A 19,758-nucleotide genomic window follows, 5' to 3' on the forward strand; every position below is an offset into this window, starting at 1 on the left:
GCCAAATTGTACTTTACAAGAGTTTAGTACAATGCTTTGCACACAGTAAGCGCTCAATAAATATGATTGAATGAATGAATGAATGTTCCCTTCCTACAATAAGCTTACAGTCCAGAGGAGGATATGGATATTAATATAAATAAATACATTTTGGATATGTACACAAGTGCTGTGAAGCTGAGGTATGGATGAATTCATGATGTCAATCCAAGTTCAAGAGTGATAAAGAAGGAAATGGGAGAGGAGAAAACTAGCGGTTAGTCAGGGAAGGCATCTTGGAGGAAAAGTGCCTTTAATAAGGATTTGAAAGTGGGAAAAATGATTATCTTTAGGCTATGATGAGGAAGGGAGGGGATTCCAGGCCAGGGGCAGAAAGTGGGTGGGGGTTTGTCACTGAAATGGATGAGATTGAGGTACAGTGAGTAGGTTGGCATTAGAGAAGTGAAGTGTGCAGACAGGATTGTAGTAGGAAATCAGGGAGGTAAGGTAGGAGAGAGCAAGATGATTGAATGCTTTGAAGTAATTGGTAGAGAATTTCTGTTTGATGCAGAGGTGGATGAGCAACCACTGGAGTTCTTGAGGAGTGGGGCTATGTGGACTGAATGGTTTTGTAGAAAAATGATCCAAGCAGCAGAGTGAGGTATGAACGAGAGTGGGGAGAGACAGGAGGCAGGGAGGTCAGCAAGGAGGCAGGTGCAGTAGTCAAGGCAGGAGAGGCTCAGTGTTTGGATCAGTATGGAAGCAGTTTGGATGGAGATGAAAGGGTGTAGAATGACAAGAGGTCGAGGATGAGGATGGTGTCTTCAGTGATGGGAAAGTCAGGGAGAGAAAGGGTTTAGGTGGGAAGATGAGTTCTGTTTTGGAAATGTTGAGTTTGAGGTTTGGGTGAACATTCAATTGTTGGTGGGGCATCAAAATAGAGATGTTCTGAAGGTAGAGGAATTGTGAGACTGCAAAAAAGGACAGAGATCAGGGCTGGAGATGGAGATTTGGAATATTCTGCATAAAGATAGTAGTGGAAGCCATTGGAGTGGATAAGTTCTCCAAGGGAGTGAGGGTAGAGGAAGAATAGAAAGGGACTCAAAGCTGATCCTTGAGGGACTCCCACAGTTAAGGGTTGGGAGGAAGAGTAGGAGCCCACAAAAGAGACTGAGAATGAATTGCTGGTCTTAGGATATCTCCAAGGGGTGTCAGATGCTCCAAAGGAATATTTTTCTCAGGCCTGCCTCCTGATGCCCTCCCACCAAAAGCCCTGGTCAGAGCAACTTGAGGAAACCCAAGTTCAGCTGGATTTTTTCTTTTAACTTTCTTAAACTTTCCTTCCATACTTCCAATTTGATTGGGTCGTCCCCCCCCCCCCCCAGTTCAGACAAGCGTGAACACATTTGTCCCCATTTCTGCCCAGGGCATATCTATCTATCTATCTATCTATCTATCTATCTATCTATCTATCTATCTATCTGTCTATCTATCTATCTCTATCTATCTATCTAAATATAGATATATACATATATGTAAGCTTGTTGTGGGCAGGGAATTTGTCTGTTGTATTGTTGTGTTGTACTCTCCCAAGCACTTAGTAGATGGTTGAGTGAGATGGGATTCATAGTTATACTTTGTATTTGAAGAAGACACTACTGATGGTGAAGTTCATCTCTGGGTGTGTGTGTCTGAATAGACCATGTGGGATGCCCAGTCTTGACCACCCAAAGGTAGAATGATCCAAGAGAATTGTCCAACTCTCCTGGCTGGCAGTACCCCTGCTTACAGGCCATCCCCTCTCCCGTACACCAGTTTCACTAATTCAATAATCAGTGATATTCATTGAGCACTTACATGTTCAGAGCACTGTACTAACTGCTTGGGAGAGTACATTACAACAGAGTTGTTTATCACTACGCCTCTCCACCTGGAGTTTACAATCTAGGGCTTACAGTCTACTGTCTATTTCTACCTCCCTCCCTCTTATCACCTGCCTTGCAGACACTCTAAATGTCCTAGATCATTAGAAAATCACCTGTCTCTATTTCTCTCTGTCCCTGCTCCTTCCAGTCCTGATTCCAAGACTGGAGGTGGATATTGCTCCAAGTGACTGGTTGGCTTTGAAGAAGAAAATCTATATTTCTTGCCCTCCATCCCTGTCATGGTGTTGCTGAATTCCTGAGCCCAGGTGCAACATTTACATGAAATATTAGGGGCAGAGGAGGTGACAGGGACTGTAGCAGGTATTCAATGACATTAACAGAGCAGGCTGTTGTAGCCCAGAGGTCAGAATGGCCATCTCATAAATTGGTGGTCTTGAGTTTGAATCTCATTAAAGTCATTTTCTTCTGATATTTAGTGCCAACTCATGAAACATGTGAAAGTTTAAAAACATATTTTTCCCTTCCCCTTGTTTCGCTTACCCACAGCACACAGGAAAAATACACTTATTGGCATTCCCTGCCTCATCCCTCAAGAAGCAGTGGTTGTTGCTCCTGCCTAGTACTAGGGGTAAAGTACAGACAAACTAGATGTCTGCTCATCCCTGTTACCTCACATGTTGTGATTGTTTTCCCTAGTGGCTCAGGGTTTCAACATCCTGATCAGGGATCACAGAGGGACCTCTTTCCACCAAGACATACGTTTCTCCTCAGCCAGTTCCCTCCAATCTGGGTACCAGGAGTGCTGAGTTGTCAAGGAGACCAATGAAGAGTGGGACTGTCCTAGGACTTTTCAATCTGAGTCATGGAGAACTGTCCATTCTGCTTCCCCAGGACCCTCAGCAACAGATGTTCCTGCAGGGTGGTGCTCCAGACCACTGATAGATTGCTATTCCTTCTCCCCTAAGAGAGAGCCTCTTAACAAATTTCACTTTTTTCTTCCAACCCAAACATTCCAGTCATTTTCACACTTGGCAAGCAAATTGCTTTCTAGCTGACAATAGCTTATTAAGAGGTTATTATTTTGAGTCTCTATCAGGACCTGCAGCAAGTAGTGTTAGTAATGCCCTGTTTCTCCATCTGGGATTAATTAGCAATGCTATGTTGTGGGGACAATCTCTAGGATCGACTAGTCTTAAATTACTGGGCAATGGAAAGGAGAGTCATGGGTTCGAATCCCGGCTCAGCCACTTGTCAGCTGTGTGACTTTGGGCAAGTCACTTAACTTGTTAGTGCCTCAGTTACCTCTTCTGTAAAATGGGGATTAAGACTGTGAGCCCCTCGTGGTACAACCTGATTCCCCTGTGTCTACCCCAGCATTTAGAACAGTGCTCGGCACATAGTAAGCGCTTAACAAATACCAACATTATTATTATTATTATTATTATTTTTCAAGTAATGTCCCTGTTGGAAAGTAAGAGATAAATAATGTTCAACAAACCGTTCACTCACATGTATGTACATTAATCAGTTAGGGGCATTATGGGAAAAGCAGGTGATAAATGCCCTGATCAAGTCTAATTTTTCTGGAGTCTAACTTAAAAGAACCAGACAATAGGAGCAATGGGAATGGATGAGTAGATTGAAGCCATATCTTTTGTAAGTGGAGTTTCAGATTGGTAATAGGGTTTGAGTAGTGGGTGAGGGAATTATGTGCTGGAGTGAGGTGGAAAGGTTTAAGTTTAGGTTGCCCTAGGACCTCATTCAACAGAATCTCTTGGAAACCCTTCAGACACCGGTGAGGTAGTATTGTTGGAGAAAGAGATGTTTTGGGTCCCTAGTCAAGCCCATGCTTAGTCCTGCTCTTCACTCAAATACCCCTCAACCAACTATTAGCACCCCCAACTCCCACCTGAACACTTCAGATATGAGATATTAATTACGGATCCTTGATCATTGGGATGATAATAATGATGACATCTCCCATCGTAAATGATGAGTAAGCCTTAATTCAGTAATGAAGAATTTGGGATTGAGAACTGGAATAAAGGAATGTATTATGGTGCTACCATTCTATTCATTGTTACTGATAGTCGTGAATAATAATGATCACAGTAATGAATATTATTACTACTAATAATAATTCCATCTGTTACATTCTTACTGTATGCCAAGCACTGAAACAAGTGCTGGAGTAGATACAGTATTCTGAGGTCAATCACAGTGCATGCCCTACATGGGGCTCACAGTGGATGTAGGAACAAACATTGAATATCCATTTTACAGATGAGGAAACTGAGGCCCAGCGAATTCACATAGGTCAACTGATTCCCAGGCTCATACACATTCCACTAGGCCACATTAGGTGCAAACTGTGAGTAGTTGGCCATGAGATTGGTGCATTATGAAATTTACATGCAAATTATAAACAAAAATGGGATGTACAGCCCAATGACTTGAGCATAGTGCTGATGCTGTGCTGGAGTGCCATCCTGTTGCTAAGGTGGCCACCATAGTACCCCCTGTGGTTTTCACCCTCTCCCCCACCCACTATGTTAACCAGCTATTTTCAGGTTTACAGCTGGACTGTCCATTATATGAAAAGCCCTAAGTGATCTGCCTCCCCTATTATGACACATTTTAATGATTAGTATATTATTATGCACCTAGTGGACATTTAAAAATTTTTTATCACTATCATTCCTAGACATCTTTATTATTAGCATATCCCCAGGCTAGCATTCTCCCACATGATTGTTTTGGTGTGGTGTGGAAGTGACTCTGAGTTTTGCAGGGATTATGATAATAACAATCCTATAACAGATCACAGTATCACTGTCACCTACTATGCCTACCCCTCCCAGGGCAGCCTGCTGGGTAACAGCTTCTTTCCCATTCATTCTTTCAGAATTGTGATGGTAATAGCACAGGAACAGCCATTCCTTTCTCCAACATAATATCCCACATGGCTCTGTCATTGAACTGGGCCAGTGAACATTCAGGGGATGGGTTGAGGGTGTGTAAAGATCAGTGTTACTATTAGTAAGGTCCATCATGATTGGAAATGAAAAACACAATGAGTAAATATTGTCAGTGTGTAGGATTGTGAAATACTAAATATGCAACAAATCGGTATGAAAAAATGGTAAGAAATTATCCCCCAAATGTACCAAAATCCACATAAAACAAGTTTTTTTCCCCCTCGAGTTTTGTGGGTATGAACTATTTGTCAAGTAAATCTGTAAAAGTAAACCTTTAGCCCAGTATGTATTCATTCTCAATTCTTATCTGCATAGCTATATATTCAGTAGTACATTTATTTTTTCATACTGTTTCATTCTGACATACTTGTACTACTACTTATTATATCCTTGCTCTTGCTCCTCCGCTCACTCTTCATAATTTTGTCTATCCCATAGGACTGTAAACTCATATATGGGCAGTGAAAGTGTGTTTCATTCCCATTGAACTTTCCCACATACTATTATATTGTATATTGTACTATTGTACATACTCTACTATTTAAAGATTGCTTCCTCCTATTTTTACATTATTTTGTGTCTCTCATTAAATTATCGAACTCCTTGTGGCTGAGACCATATCTTCTATCTTTTACATCACTCTCAGTGCTTTGCTCAAATTGGCCTTCAATAAATACCATTTATTGATTGACTGGTTGATAGCACAGGGCTTTGTATTCAGTAGACACTCAATAAATATCATTGATTGATTGACTGTAAAAGACAAACACAGACTAGAATTATTGGGGATGAGCTGAAAATTAAATCAATATTTATTGAGCATTTACTGTATGCAGAGTAGTGTACTAGGGACTTGGGAGGGCATAATACCACAGAGTTGGTTGACACGTTCCCTGCCCATGAAGATCTTACACTCTAGAGGTGGAGGCAGGCATGAATAGAAATAGCTAATTCTGGATTTTTAATAATAATAATAATGATAATAATAATAATAATGTTGGTATTTGTTAAGTGCTTATTATGTGCAGACCACTGTTCTAAGCACTGGGGTAGATACAGGGTCATCAGATTGTCCCACGTGAAACTCACAGTCTTAATCCCCATTTTCTAGATGAGGTAACTGAGGCCCAGAGAAGTGAAGTGACTTGCCCACAGTCACACAGCTGATGAGTGGCAGAGCCAGGATTCGAACCCATGACCTCTGACTCCCAAGCCCGGACTCTTTCCACTGAGCCACGCTGCTTCTCTGCTTCACTTTTACATACATGCTTTGGGGTTGAAGGTAGGCTGATTATCAAATGTTAAAGAGGTACAAAACCAAGTCATAGGCAATGCAATAGGGAGTGGGAATAGGGGAAAAGATGCTTAGTTGGGGAAGCCCACTCACAGGATATGTGATTTTAATAAGTCTTTGAAGATGGGGAAAGTGTTGGTCTATCCTATAGATAGGAAAGAGAGAAGCTGTGGGCAAAGGTCAGCGAAGAGGTAGTTGAGACTGAAGTACAATAAGTTAATAGGCTTTAGAGGCATGATATGTGTGGACTGGATTGTAGTATGACATCAATGAGGTAAGATTCAGTGCTTTAAAGCAGATATTAAGCAATTTCTATTTGATGCGGAGGTGGAAGGGTAACCGCTGGAGGTTCATGAGGAGTGGGGAGATGTAGGCTGAACTATTTGTAATAAAAATAATCCAGGCAGCAGATTGAAGTGTGGACTGGAGTAAGGAGAGACAGGAAGTAGGAAGGTCTACAAGGAGGCTGATGAGGTAGTCAAGACAGGGTATGATAAATGATTGATGAGCATAGTAAAGATTTGGATGGAGTGGAAAGGTGGATTTTAATGATGTTGTGAAAGTAGAAGTGGCACGATTGGGTGACAGGCTGAATATGTAGGTTGAATGAGAGAGAGGGTCAGGATAATGCCAAGGATATAGATCTGTGAGACTGTGCTGTTAGTGCTGAGGTTTGGAGAGGTGGGAAAAACAGGGGAAAGATGGGGTTCAGGTAGAAAGATGAGTTGTTCTGTTTAGTTTGAGGTCTTGGTGGGACATACAGGTAGAGATATTCTGAAGGCAGGAGGAAATGCGAGACTGCAGAGAAGGAGAGATCAGAATTGAAGAGATTTCCCAAAACTTGGGAAAAAAAGAAATTTGGGAATCATCCACGTAGAATTAGTAGTTGAAGTCGTGTGAGAGAATGAGATTTCCAAGGGAGTGGGTGTAGATGGAGAAGAGACGGAGACCCAGAATTGAGGCATGAAAGACTCCCACAGTTAGATGGTGGGAGTGAAAGGATGAGTCTGAGAAAGAGTATGGGTCCGGAAGTCAGAGATCCTGGATTCCTATCCCAGCTCTACCACGTGTCTGCTGTGTGACCTTGGGAAAGTCACTTAACTTTTCTGTGCTTCAGTTACTTCATCTGCAAAATGGGAATTAAAGCTATGAGCACCATGTAGGACATGGACTGTGTCCAACCTGATTATCTTGCTTTTACCCCAGAGTTTAGTACAGTGCTTGGCAAATAATAAACACTTTACAAATGTCATTTAAAAGAAGTAGTGGCCAGAGAAATCAGTGGAGATCAGAAGAGGAGGGTGTCAGCAAAGCTAAGATTGGGTGATGTTCCTAAAAGAAGGGGGTGATTCACAGTGTTGAAGGCAAACAGGAAGTCAATAAAAATTAGGATGGAGTAGAAACTATCAGATTTGGCAAGAAAAAGGTTATTGGTGATTTTGGAGAGGGCTGTTTCTGTGGATGAAGGGAGCAGAAATCACATTGGAGGGCATCAAGAAGAGAATTGGAGGAGAGGGAATGGAAGCAGCAGGTCTAGACAACTCGCTTGAAGTGTTTGGAGAGGAATGGTAACTGGGAGATGGAGGAGCCAAGGGGTCGATAGGATTTTTTTAAATTATTATTATAAGGAATATATGTCCATGTTTGAAAGCAGTGGGGAAGAAGCCATTGGCAAGTGTGCAGTTGAAGATGATGGTCAGAGAAAGAAGACTAAAGATGGAAAATATTTTGATAATTTATGAAAGGTTGGGGACAAAGGTGCAGGTGAATGGGATAGATTTTGAGAGGAAACTAGAACTCTCTGCTTATGATATTGCTGGGAAAGATGAGAGAGTAGAAGAGAGAGCAGTTGGAAATCCCTGGAGAAGAGAAAGGAAGAGTTTAGGGAGATTTCCACCTGATGGTTTCAATTTGATCGATAAAATATGTGGCCAGGTCATTAGGGGAAAGATGTGGTGAGGGTGGATCAAAACCTAAGTGAGATAAACGTCTGAAACAGCTGTGCAGGCAATGAGCATGGGTGTCAACAAGAATGGAGAAATTTTGTTATCAGGCAAATGAGAGTGCATTATTAAAGCAGGTGAGGATGAATTGAGTTCCCCCCTTTAGACTGCAAGCCAGTGTGGGCAGGATTGCCTCTCTTTATTGCTGAATTGTACTTACCAAGCCCTTAGTACAGTGATCTGCACACAATAAGTGCTCAATGAATACAATTGAATGGATGAATGGATGGATTTCTGCCAGCAGCAGCAGAGGAACAGAGGATGCATATTGAGAAAGTGACCTATGGGTGCTGGTTAGTAGTTTGAGGTCAGTGGAGGGAGAGAGGAGCCGAAGAGGTGAGTTGAGGAGGCAATGTTGAGGGCATCGATTTGGGTTTTAAAATTAGGTACTTTATGAATGCCCCTCTTAGGGTCTCACCTGGCGAGTTTCCAGTACTCTACCAGTCTCGGTCAGCTACAGGAGGGAGAGTCAAGCAAAAGACTACCCATTCCATTCCTAGCTGGGGCAGTAGCTAGCGAGTGGAAGGCAATCTGCTACAAGTCAAAACTCACCTATGCTGGGCAGCAGTGGCATGGGAGAGAGTTGAGGGTGTACACTAAAGTTTACTGCGTGGAAGGAGGCAATGGTAAACCACTTCTGTATTTTCACCAAAAGCACTCTATGGATTCACTACCAGGATAGTTGTCGATGAAGACCAAATTGGACATGAAGACCTGAGGGAATTGAATGGTGTCAAAAGATAAGAGGTACTGATAAACCTGCAGGGTACATTCTGATGGAAAAGTTCAATAGGCCAATCTAGGACCCACAGTCTTGGCCATAGCATTCAGACACAGACTGTCCTTTGCTTTGGTGTCATGTTTCTTGTTTGCAGCACCTGACCTCTGGCCCCTAGTATGACAATCCTTAGGAAGCTGTTGCTTGAAAAGATCTATTTTTTTCTTGATTGTAGTACATCATGATGGTCTATCTATGGCAATTGTATCTCCCTTTTCAGCTGAAATACAAAAATGTTTGAGGTTTGTTTTTGATGTTGTTGTTTTACTGTAGCTTTAAAATGTTTCTCTATAGGTGATTTTGGTTTTCTCATTTAGGCTCACATACAGCCATTGTTTGAATATCTTGCTGTTGTTGATTCTCCTCATGTGTCCCATCCAGTAAAGCTGTGTTTCAGTGAGCACAGCTACAATGCTAGAAGATCAATTTTAGAATTGTAGCCTAGAGAGTATGGGCCTGAGATTTGGAGCACCTGTGATCAATTACCAGCCCTGCCACTTTTTTTTTACTGTATTTGTTAAGTGCCAGGCACTATACAAAGCTCTGGGGTGGATACAAGCTAATTAAGTTGGACACAGTCCATGTCCCACATAGAGCTCAAAAATCCCTATTTTACAGATGAGGTAACTGAGGCACAGAAAAGTGAAGTGACTTGTGCCCAAGGTAATGCAGCAGAGAAGTGTTAAAGAGTAGAACCCAGGTCGTTCTGATTCCCAGGCCTGTGATCTATGACTTTGGGCATGCCACCAAACTTATTTATGCTTGTTTCCTCATTTATGAAATGGGGATTCAATACCTATTCTCATTCATTTCTTAGACAGCAAGCCCAATGTTATCACAAGACTGATCTGATAATTCTGTATCTACTCCAGCTCTTCGAACAGTGCTTGGAAAGTGATAAGCGTTTAACAAATACCACGATTATTATTATTTTACATGAACCCCAATGTTTATCATCCAGCCTTCCATTTTAGGCAGATTATCAAGATGGAACTGTTCAAGGAATCAAATAAGGAAGCTATGGGGAATCCAGGTCTTACAAACATATGGAAGATTGGAAACACACAAGTTTTAAAGTTGGTTCGGAGCCTAGTATTTCTGTGCCATCTCACCTTGTTTGACAGCCTCCCAAAGAATGTGTGGAACCTATTGATTTGACATTCTATTTTCTCATCTAGCACTGAATCCATGGACACTATGCTGTTTGAGAAAATCAAATTCTGTGTCAGCATTTAGCTCTGGTGTCAATAAAGATTTTTGGCCTTGTGTGGGTAGCTTCCCTGATGTACCTTGGTTCTCTAGAGAAAAATCCTTTTTATATTTGCAGTTCCTTAAGACTTCCTTTTCGCCTATCTCACCCAGTAATTGAGGATGCTAAACCACTGTTTCCCTGAATTGAAAACAAAGCTCCCCTTTTACCCTATCTCTACCTTCTTGTACTTAACCTTCTCCACCTCCCTTATTTTATTAGAAAGAGACTTCATCTAACTATTGAGGTGTGAAGCCATCCCAAAAGTTACCAGCTATGTGAGGACACACAAATGATTTGGGCAAAAGTGATCAATTCATCATCAATGAAAGTCAATCTCAGATATACTCAGTAATGGCACATTCACATGATTTTCTAGGAATGTTCAAGTTGCTCCCAGAGACTCACTCATGACTTCAGAAAAACCTTTTTCCATACACGAACATTTCCCCAGTTTTTGTTTTGTTTTACTTTACGAAGTCCAAACAATCTTTTTCAATCCCTTGGTATTACTGAGTTAGGACCTCTGTCACTTGAAGCAATGTATATGCTATTTCCCACCCAGAAAAATCACTTTTGGGTTTCTTTGTCCTCTTTCTGTTAAGGACAACTTCTTTGGTTTATTTTACTCTACTGTGAATTTGAAACTGTTGGTCCTTTTTTGTTATCCTTGCCATTGTTTTTACGAGATGTTCTTCCCCTCGACTCTATTTATTGCCATTGTTCTTGTCTGTCCATCTCCCCCGATTAGACTGTAAGCCCATCAAACAGCAGGGACTGTCTCTATCTGTTGCCGACTTGTTCATCCCAAGCGCTTAGTACAGTGCTCTGCACATAGTAAGCGCTCAATAAATACTATTGAATGAATGAATGAATGAATAGTTGATGGACTGATTCTCAGTGGTTTAACTGGCCTTTGAAAGCAGAGTTGAGCCTAGATCCCCTATGGTGGCTGAGCTTTCCCTGGGCTGGTCTCTTTTATGTGGTTCATTAGATGCCAGAAATGAAAATCGGTTCACTGCAGATCTGCAGTTGTGTTATGTCTTAATTTCAGTAAGACTAGACCCTGTAAGGCAAGCAGTCTCCATTAACTAAACAATCAAGAGTATTTATTGAGCACTTACACTGGGCAGCACATTGTACTAAGCACTTGGGAGAGTTCAATAGTTAGTAGACATGAACCCTACCATCAAGCAGCTTGCAATATAGCCAGGGAGACAGACTTTAAAATGTTACAGATAGGGGGAAACAGTAGAGCTTAAAGATATGTACATAAGAGCTATGGTAAGGAAGGTGTGAGGAGAATATCTAAGTAACTGGGGACAAGAACCACACCACATGTGGCAGCCTGTCTTTCTCCATATAAGTGGTCCCTGCATCAATCACTCTGGATCTCCCTAGGGATTTATGGAAGTGCATTCAGTTTCCTGGGACCCTAGGATTAATCCATATTGGAAACAGGAGATTCCCTTTTCCAGAATATTCTCATTCTTTTGTCACTGTGAATAATCAAGAATGGGCTAACAACTGAGAAGTGAGTGAAAACATCATGCGACTATTCACCAGGCCTGGAGAAGTTTCTTTCATATTAAGCAAAACACTAAACATGATTGAGTGTCGCCCATAAAAGAAGAGATAGAGAAGCACCAGGACAATGACTCTCTTGGCTGCTCTGACTTCAGGCATCGCCCTGGAGGCTTGACCTGGTCCATGAAGGTGCTGGACTTTTCTGTGGTGTCTGTACAGGACAAACACCATGTAACTACTGGCTGAACTCATGAGCACTACAAACAGCAGATCCCAGATAGAGCACAACTGCTTTAATCAGAGTGGTTTTTGCACTGACAGGAACTAGAGTGCAATATTTAAGATCCAAAATGATTCAAACACTGGTGCTCTTCCTGGGACCAGTCATGTACATGAGTGCCCCAACATCTAACAGCAAATCGAAGATCCAGAAAAGGAGACAAGAGAGGAGAACACATTTGGATAACTTAGCTTTGAGTCCTGACCATCAGGAGTTGTTGGTACTAATGGTAATGACTTGGAAGATGCTCAGGAGGCAGGTGATATAGATGGAAAGGCACCGAGCCATTCTATAAAGGTAAATTAGAATTTTACATCTAACATCAAATAGGAAATCTTTCAAGCGCCAGACTGGCAGAGCATCTGGAATTCCCCCAGTGAGAAGAATTATGAGGTTTGCCAAAGCCAGGTGGGCAAGGATTGTGTCTGAGGAGCTGAGCTTGTTGCTAGTGGAGACAACACGGGCAAAAAATAGGAGGAGGAACATGTTCACCAAAGTGCCAGTGCTGATCTGTAGTAAAATCACAATCCCAAAGGAGATTTCACTGTCCATTGATATGAATTATCAATAAGGGCGGAGGAGGTTTACTGTAGAACAACCTAAGGAGAAAGAGGGGGAGAGAGAGAGAAAGAGCGAGTTTCATGAGCATATATGTATCTACATCACACACATCTGACAATCAAATGAAAAAAGAATGAAAAGCTTACAGAATTTGTCTAATTAGATTTTTCATAATCCCTCTCATTTGTACCAATTCCACCAGGTACAGCTGGTAAATATTAGGACCCCGCCCAACATAAGGACCTAGGATCTACACAAGAGGAAGGTCACTGACAATTCCCAACCTCCCAACACCACTTCTAGGACCATAACCATCAACTGGGGGCCTGTGACGGTGCCAGAGGTAAGGGATGTCAAATCCCACCCCTACTCCACTCCCTCACTACACATTATTTGCTCTAGGAATACCTTCATCTGGGGGCTGATGCATCCACACCCACTAGAGGAACCTGCACTGGTCGCTGGATGCTCCAGATAGGCTACTGCAGCTACAGACCTTCTCTTTGAACTCCTTAATATGCCTCTCCCAAGAATGTCCTCCCAGTCCCCTCCTCTATTCCACTCCTCATGTCATCCCCTCCTGCTGCACCCATTCCCACAGAGCCTCAGCCACATGCATCCTGTAGAACTCCCTCTGCGTCATGGGTAAAGTCCCTTCATCCTTGAACTGTTCCTGACATAGTCACTGTTCCTCCATGCCATTACTGAGACCTGGTTCATGCCAGATGACTCTGTTTCCCCTGTCACTCTCATCAGAGTGGGCCTTATCTCCCACTCCCCAAGACTCAGTGGGAAAGGGGGAAGAATCAGCTTTTTTCTTACGCCCCAAAGCAGCTTTCACACCTCTCTCCGCCCTTTCTTCTCCTTGCTTGGAACCCCATATCATCCACCTCCGTTGTTGGGTAGGGATTGTCTCTATCTGTTGCCAAATTGTACATTCTAAGCGCTTAGAACAGTGCTGTGTACACAGTAAGCGGTCAATAAATACAATTGAATGAATGAATGTATCACTGCAGTTATTAGTCACTGTCATCTACCAAACCCTAGGCTCCTCCTTCTAAATTCTGAACAATTTGGAACACTTTCTCACATTTCTTCTCTCTTTCTCCCTCTCTATATAGATTCCTGGAGGGTTCCATATCCCCATGTCTGTCCCCAGTGACCCTTCCACCATCCACCTCCCCTCACTCCTCAACTTCAGGTGCCTCCTGCTCCATTCCCACCTCACCCACTCACCAACAGAGACACATTTTCAATCTTATTCTCTTTAGTCACTAAAGAATCTCTATCCACAACAACTCTGAAATTCTTCTATTCAACTACTACCACTGCCCCCACCTGCCATATATCTACTCCCCGGAACTATGAGTACACTGCACTGTGGAAAGTATTTTACTAAGCACAACAGCAGTACATCATGAGGAGGAACTTACACTCCATTGGAAAACTGTTTAATGAATGATCACTTTTACAAAATCTTGGTTTGAGACTCTAGGATGCACCTGTGGTTCTTCCAAGAGTCATTAATACAGCTTTTAGGCAGCAGTCTCAGACAAGCCCTTACCAGATGATCGCCATGGTGGGAATCTTCTAGGAGTGGAGGCCAAGCAGCAGTGATTAGAGGAGGAGGAGGATGAAGAGCCCCTGGGTCTGAGGTTCTAGGTTCCAGGTTACATTATGGGATTAGGGATTCAAAAGGTTTCCCTTGAAGTTGAATTGGAGTTTCAGGAGATAAAAGGGTAGGGGACATGGGATCTTTATATTTTTCAAAAAAAATTTCCCCACAGGCCCAGCCAGCAGCTTGGCCTAGCACTTAATTTGCTGTTTCTCTCCCACAATTAGAAGTAACTGGCTGAGTCTCAGTCCAGGAAATCTTTCCAAATTTATTTCTATTCTCCCCTCCATATCGATCAATCGATGACTTTTCTAGCACTTCCTGTGTGCAGAGCATTGTACTAAGGGCTTGGGGTACCCTCCACTGTGTCACCTAAGCTCTTTAGCACTTACACATTTTACCTATCTTACTCTATTACTTCCTCTTATTACTTTTACTTTTAGTGTATGTCTCTGAAAGTTCACCTCCCATCTCTCTGATCGGTCATTCGTAGCCTCTCATTCTCAGTTTCTTTCATGAGCTCCTCCTCTGCCTCCCACCCTTTAGCTGAGGGAGTCCCTCAAGACTCAATCAAGGCTCTCTCTCATTCAACCCACATATTCAGTTGGTTTCCAAATCCTTCACATAGTAAGTGTTCAATAAATACTATTGAATGAATGAATGAAGTTGGTTCAACCTCACAACAGTACTACAATCTGCCCTTTCCTCTCCACCCAAACTGCTACTATGTTAATCCAAAGCATTTATCCTATCCTTCCTTGATTACTGTGTCATCCTCCTCATTGAACCTCTGCCTCCTGTTTCTCCCCACGCCAATCCAGACTTCACTCTGCTGCCTGGATAATTTTTCTACAAAACCATTCAATCAATCCATCAATCAATGGTATTTATTGAGCACTTACTATGGGCAAAACACTGTATTAAATGCTTGGGAGAGTACAATATGACACATTTAGCAGATGTGTTCCCTGTCCATAATGAGCTTACAGTCTAGATGGGGAGACAAATATCAATATGAATAAATAATTTAGGACATATAATTTTAAGATGTGTATATAAGTGCTGTGGGGATGGGGGTGGGGTAAAAATCAAATGTTCAAAGGTCACTGACCCAAGGGCATAGCTGACACAGAAGGGAGAGTGAGCTGGGAAAAAGTGGGCTTAATAAGAGAAGGCCTCTTAAAGGAAGAAATGTGACATTAACAATGATTTGAAAATTCAGCGAGCATTTCCCCATTGCTCAAGAACCTCCTTACCATAGACTTTAAAGCAGGCAATCACCTTGTCCACCTACCCTTCACACACTACAACTTAATTTGTATACTTCACTCCTCTAATGCCAACCTATGCACTGTAACTCAATCTCATCTATCTCACCACCAACCTCTTGCCCATGTCCTACCTCTGGTTTGGAAACTCTCCCTTTCATATCTGAAATACTATCACCCTCCCCACCTTGAAAACCTTATTAATATTTGTGGTAATTGTTAAGCACTTACTGTGTACCAGACCCTGTATTCAGTTCTGGGGATGGATACGGGGAAATCATGTTGGATACAGCCCCTGTACCACATGGGGCTCACAGTCTTAATCCCATTTTACAGATGATTTAACTGAAGCACAGAGAAGTTAAGTGATTTGCCAAAGTTCACACAGCAGACAAGTGGTCGAGTCAGAACTAGAGCCCAGGTCCCTTTTACTCCCACACCTGAGCCCTATCCACTAGGCGGCACTGTTGCTTGGTAAAATCACATCTTCTCCAAGAGGCCTTCCTGGACTAAGCCCTCATTTTGTTCTTTCCCACTCCCTTCTACATCACCTTGCACTTGGATTTGCACCCTTTGTTCACCCCGCCTTCAGCCTCACAGCACTTACATATATATCCATAATGTTTATTTATATTAATGCCTATCTCCCCCTCTAGACTGTAAGCTAGGGAGCTAGACTGTAAGCTAGGGGGGAGAAGAGAGTTTAGCAGCGGAGAGGTGAAGAGGAGGGTAGAGGGAGCAGAGGGAAAAGGGAGGAGCTCAGTCTGGGAAGACCTCTTGGAGGAGGTGAGCTTTAAGTAGGGATTTGAAGAGGGGAAGAGAATTAGATTGTTGGAGGTGAGGAGGGAGAGCATTCCAGGACCGCGGGAGGACGTGGCCCAGGGGTCGACGGCGGGGTAGGCGAGACCGAGGGACGGTGAGGAGGTGGGCGGCAGAGGAGCGGAGCGTGCGGGGTGGGCAGTAGAAAGAGAGAAGGGAGGAGAGGTAGGAAGGGGCAAGGTGATGGAGAGCCTTGAAGCCTAGAGTGAGAAGTTTTTGTTTTGAGCGGAGGTTGATAGGCAACCACTGGAGGTTTTTAAGAAGGGGAGTGACATGCCCAGAGCGTTTCTGCAGGAAGATGAGCCAGGCAGCGGAGTGAAGAATAGACTGGGGCAGGGAGAAAGAGGAGGAAGGGAGATCAGAGAGAAGGCTGACACAGTAGTCTAGCCGGGATATTACGAGAGCCTGTAGCAGTAAGGTAGCCGTTTGACTAGAGAGGAAAGGGCGGATCTTGGAGATATTATAAAGGTGAGACCGGCAGGTCTTGGTAATGGATCGGATGTTTGGGCTGAACGAGAGAGACGGGTCAAAGATGACACCGAGGTTGCGGGCCTGAGAGACGGGAAGGATGGTCATACCATCCATGGTGATAGGGAAGTCTGGGAGAGGACCGGGCTTGGGAGGGAAGATGAGGAGCTCAGTTTTGGTCATGTTGAGTTTTAGGTGGTGGACGGACATCCAGGTGGAGACGTCCTGGAGGCAGGAGGAGATACGAGCCTGAAGGGAGGGGGAGAGGACAGGGGCAGAGATGTAGATCTGTGTGTCATCTGAGTAGAGATGGTAGTTGAAGCTGTGAGAGTGGATGAGTTCACCAAGGGAGTGAGTGTAAATGGAGAACAGAAGAGGGCCAAGAACTGACTCTTGAGGAACTCCAACAGTTACAGGATGGGAGGGGAAGGAGGCTCCAGCGAAGGAGACCGAGAATGACCGGCCAGAGAGGTAAGAGGAGAACCAGGAGAGGACAGAGGAGAAGCCAAAGGGAGATAAGGTGTGGAGGAGAAGGGGATGATCGACAGCATCAAAGACAGCTGAGAGGTCAAGGAGGATTAGAATGGAGTAGGAGCTATTGGATTTGGCAAGAAGGAGGTCATGGGTGACCTTAGAGAGAGCGGTCTCGGTAGAGTGGAGGGGACGGAGCCAGATTGGAGGGGGTCCAGGAGAGAATGGGAGTTAAGGAATTCCAAGCAGCAATTGTAGAGGACTCGGAGATTCCTATTGTAGAGGATTTTGGAAAGGAAGGGTAGTAGGGAGATAGGGCGATAACTGGAGGGGGAAGTGGGGTCGAGAGCGGGTTTTTTTTAGGATGGGGAAGACGTGGGCATGTTTGAAGGCAGAGGGGAAGGAGCCATTGGAGATTGAGTGGTTAAAAATAGAAGTTAAGGAAGGGAGGAGGGCAGGGGCGATGGTTTTTGTAAGGTGAGTGGGAATGGGGTCCAAGGCGCAGGTGGAGGGGGTGGCACTTGCGAGGAGGGAGGAGATCTCCTCAGAGGATGGGGGAAGGATGGGAAAGTAGGAGAGAGGGTTGTGGGGGGGGGGAAGCAAGAGGGGGAGGGGTGACCTTGGGGTGCTTAGACCTGATTGTGTTGATTTTTGTGATGAAGTAGGTGGCCAGATCATTGGGGGTGAGAGATGGGGGAGGGGGAGGACCAGGGGGCCTAAGGAGAGAGTTAAAGGTCTGGAACAATTGGCGGGGGTGACGGGCATGGGTGTCGATGAGGGAGGAGAAGAAGTTTTGCCTGGCGGAGGAGAGGGCAGAGTTATGGCAGGAAAGGATAAATTTGAAATGTATGAGGTCAGCTTGGTGCTTGGACTTTCGCCAGCAGCGCTCGGCAGCTCGAGCATAGGAGCGTAGGAGCCGGACAGAGGAGGTGATCCAGGGCTGTGGGTTAGTGGAGCGAGAGCGGTGGAGGGAAAGGGGGGTGAGAGAGTTGAGATGAGTAGAGAGGGTGGACTTGAGAGCGGAGACCTGATCATGGAGAGTGGGAAGTGAGGACGGGGGGCAAGGTGGAGAGAGGTGCTTTTGGAAAGACGGATGGGATCAAGAGAACGGAGCGGAGGATAGTGGGGAGTAGCAAAGATTTGCAGGGGGAGGGAGTGTGAGAGATGAGGCAGGTGAGAAGGTTATGATCAGAGAGAGGGATTTCAGAGTTGGTGAGGGAGGAGATAGTGCAGCGGTAGGAGATGACGAGATCGAGGGTGTGACCGAGGCGGAGAGAGGGCGCGGTATGGTGGAGTAGGAGGTCGGCAGAGTCGAGGAGGGATAGCAGGCGGGCGGCAGAGGAGTCATCGCGTACATCCATGTGGATGTTGAAGTCTCCGAGGATCAGATTGGGGAGAGAGAAGGAGAGAAGGAAGGTGAGAAAGGGGTCTAGGTGGTTGAAGAAGTCGGAGGTGGGGCCAGGAGGGTGGTAGATGACAGCAACAAGTATCTGGAGGGGGTGATAGAGGCGAATGATATGGGCTTCAAAGGAGGGGAAGGAGAGGGAAGGAGGAGGAGGGATAGTGCGGAAGCGGCAACGGGGTGAGAGGAGGAAGCCGATGCCTCCTCCCTTTCCAGTGAGTCTGGGGAAGTGGGAGAAGGAGTGGCCACCGCTGGAGAGAGCAGCGGTGGAGACCGTGTCTTCGGGAGTGAGCCACATTTCCGAAAGGGCGAGGAGGAGGAGAGAGCGGGAAAGGAAAAGGTCATGGATGAAAGATAGTTTACCTGTAATGGAGTGGGGGTTCCAGAGGCCACACTTGAAAGTAGCTGTGGGTGCATGGTGGGACGGGGGGACAGCTGGGGGAGGGGAGGATTTGGATGGGAAAGAGGTGGCGGGGCCCTGGATGGGGAGAGGGGGAGGCTACTATTACCTGCTTATTTTGGGATGTGTACTGTACTAAGTACTTGAATAAATATGACAGGGGAAGAAAACATGATTCATTCAATTGTTTTTATTGAATGCTTGCTGTGTGCCGAGCACTCTACTAAGCGCTTGATCCCTATCACAAGAAGCCTGGAAAACTGGGGGTGTTGATTAGGCCTTCCCAGACAAAGTCCTCATTTCCCCTAACCACCCTCTCCTCTGCATTGACTCTGTATTTGGTTGTGTACCCCTTAAGCATTTTGTACTTACCCCAGCCCCACAGTACAGTACTATTAATAATAATAATAATCATAATGGCGTTTGGTAAATGCTATATGCAAGGCACTGTTCTAAATCCTGGGGGCGGATACAAGGTGATCAGATTGAACCACGTGGGGCTCACAGTCTTAATCCAATTTTACAGATGAGGTAACTGAGGCACAGAGAGGTTAAGTGACTTGCCCAAAGTCACACAGCTGACAAGCGGTGGATCCGGGATTAGAACCCATGACCTCTGACTCCCAAGCCCCTGCTTTTTCCACTGAACCATGCTGCTTCTCTATTCTTATACATTCTTAAACTATTCTTATACATAGCTTTATACTCTATTAGTTCTTTTATCTTTATTTTAATATCTCTCTCATGCTAATGGACAAGGATTGCACCTACCCAATCTAT

The 19,758-nt window shown here is 44.3% G+C and overlaps 1 non-coding gene and 1 pseudogene across 1 annotated transcript; one reads left to right on the forward strand and one right to left on the reverse strand.

Moving 5' to 3' along the window:
• Nucleotides 1–8,540: 8,540 nt before the first annotated feature.
• Nucleotides 8,541–8,682, forward strand: LOC114814097. The gene has a single exon (XR_003761839.1). It is a non-coding gene; the product is annotated as a small nucleolar RNA SNORA7 (small nucleolar RNA).
• ORNANAV1R-PS3246 (vomeronasal 1 receptor ornAnaV1R-ps3246 pseudogene) lies at nucleotides 11,609–12,526 on the reverse strand (annotated as a pseudogene).

Source organism: Ornithorhynchus anatinus, chromosome 8 (assembly GCF_004115215.2).
Source record: "Ornithorhynchus anatinus isolate Pmale09 chromosome 8, mOrnAna1.pri.v4, whole genome shotgun sequence".
NCBI lineage: Eukaryota > Metazoa > Chordata > Mammalia > Monotremata > Ornithorhynchidae > Ornithorhynchus > Ornithorhynchus anatinus.